Source organism: Physeter macrocephalus, unplaced genomic scaffold (genome assembly GCF_002837175.3).
Source record: "Physeter macrocephalus isolate SW-GA unplaced genomic scaffold, ASM283717v5 random_3, whole genome shotgun sequence".
In the NCBI taxonomy this organism is placed as follows: domain Eukaryota; kingdom Metazoa; phylum Chordata; class Mammalia; order Artiodactyla; family Physeteridae; genus Physeter; species Physeter macrocephalus.
This window is the reverse complement of record NW_021145288.1, coordinates 254,973-257,465: the sequence shown is the minus strand read 5'-3', so window position 1 is coordinate 257,465 and position 2,493 is coordinate 254,973.

Genomic DNA, 2,493 nt, shown 5'->3' with positions numbered 1-2,493 from the left:
TCTGGGCACCTCTCCCAGCCGCCACTTCTCCTTTTGCCTTAGGCCTCTTGACATCCTGTCTCTCCTGCAATAACAAGGAAGCGAGATTCCAAGTAGACGCCCCTTGCGTGCGCCTCTCTCTCTCTCTCTCTCCCTCTCTCTCTCTCTCTCTCTCTCTCTCTCTCTCTCTCTCTTTCTCTGTTAAGATCCTGTCTGAGAGTCTCTCCCTCGTCGTCGTAGTATCTAGGATGTTAGAGTGGGGAAGGGATCGTAGTTCCGTAGCCCAGCCCCTGTTTCCGGAGGCACAGAGAGGGGACAGCAGCGGCCTACAAGGAAGCAGGACTGGAACCGGGTCTGCGCCCTCCCCGTTGGGGCCTTGCTGCCGCTGCCGCCACCACCTCTGCTGGTTGGGCTGGGACCCTGTGCCCCTTAGGAGAGGTGTTGGTCACAGATGTTTACCTCAGTTTATGTCACTGTCGAAGAAAAAATAAACAGCAAAAAATTAAAAACATCGTAAACATGAAGACTTAGAAGACAAAAAAAAAACAAAAAAAACCCCCTCGCGATTCTTCTGTGAAGGTGTATGTGTGTATGCGTGTGCGCCGGCATCTCTGTCCTCCCCCGGGCAGGCCGGGTCGTCCCTGCCCTCTGTCCCAGCCCTGTGCCCCCCACATTGCCCCCTGTCCTTCGGTGCTTCCCAGAGGCCCCTCTGAGCTGGCCTGTGGGGTGTGGGGAGCCCCTGGGGGGGAGGCAGGGCCACAGGTTAGCTAGAGGGTCTCCCACCAGGCCAGCTGAGCAGGGCCCTAAGGCCGCCAGTGCTCCCCGAGCCCACCGTGTGGCCGGCAGGACAGTCATGGTGGCTGGCGTCGGCATCCGAGCCTGGCTCAGGGCCTGGGTGGACTCCCAGCCCCAGAGCCCCAGACCCTTATGTTGCCACCGTCCCCCACCATGTGTTTGTAAATACTCTGGCATCCTTTGGCCCTGAGAAGGTTTTTAAATGTGTTGTTTTCTTCTCTAATCATGACAATTGCTATAAAATAAACAAAAGTTTAGAAAAATTACCACTGGGTGGCTGTCTTGTCTCAGGTATGGGGTCGAGAGGGAGGCACACAGAATTACTCTGGAAACTGAAAACTTGACAGATGGTTTAAGGTGGGGTCTGCAGAGTCCAAGCGCAGCTACTGCAGGGCTCCTGTGACCTCTCATGTGACCTAGAGTAGGCCCAGGCCGGGGCCTGAGTGTGGAGGGAACAGGACCCACGTTCTGGGGGAAGAGGCAGGGACTTGTCCCTGGACTGGAGTCCAGCTTCGGCGTGGAGCCCTTCAGACTGGGCAGGAAATAGAGGCAGAACGCCCAGGGGAACAGAGTAGGCGATTCATCCAGCCGCTGCTCAGCAAATGTTTACGGAGTGCGTTCTGTGCGCCCGGCTTCCTAGCGGGGCCTGGGGATGCGCCAGTAAACAGGACAGATGGGGCCCCTGTCCTCAGACAGCCAGCGATCTAATGATGGAGCAGACATTACCCACGTGGAAGGCTGGGTGCTGGGAAATTACGTAACTGAAAAGCTGTTCAAGTTTGGAGGCGGCAGGAGCTCCCTGAAGACGGAGACCAGAGGACTCGGCGGAGTTGTCTGGGCATCGGGCACAGAGGGTGTGAAGAAGCTGATTGGCAGTGGCTGCGGATCAGAGGCGGCAGGCAAATGGCCGTTCTAAAGCAGGGCAGTTGGGGCCGGCTGCGGGGAGTTTCATGATTCAGCATTCATTCGGCAAATATTTATTAATTACCTACTTGTGTCAACAGAACAATTCTGTTGGCTCTGCCTTCAGACACAGGTCCACCCGGAATCTGAGCTCGCTCACCGCCGGCGTTGCTCCCACCGGAAGCCAGCAGCCCTCCTCTGCCTGTTGCCCCTCACTCGTCTCGCAGCTTCCTCTCCTGAGCCTCTTCAGGCTTTTTTCAGTACAGCAACCAAAGTGAGTCTTCCCATAGACAACACCTGTCACTCTGTTGGAAACATTACAAAAGCTCCCTATTTCACCCCAAATCAAAGCTGAAGTCCTTACAGTGGTCTCCAAGGTCCCAGCCCCATCCCCTATTCCACCCCTGTGCTGTCTTCAGGCCATGTTGGCCTCTAGGACAGCCAAGCACACTCTCCCCTCAGGGACTGTACCCTTGCCTTGGACTCTCCCAAATCTCCCTGGAGCCCCCTCCCTCCCCTCCTTCAGGTCCCTGCTCAAATCTCAGTGGTCGCGGTGGGGGGGGGGGGGGCCGGGGACGGTGGTGTGCTGAACTGGGCGATTGGGATTGACATGTATACACTGATGTGTATAAAACTGATGACTAATAAGAACCTGCAGTATAAACAAACAAACAAACAAACAAAAACAACTAATACTAAACTTTCTTTGGGTTATTTGTATGGAAATATATTAATATAAATGTTTCAGACATTACATGAAATTTCTAAAAATCTTATATGTTCTGGTATAACGTTATAAGTCATAATTCTAGTTAT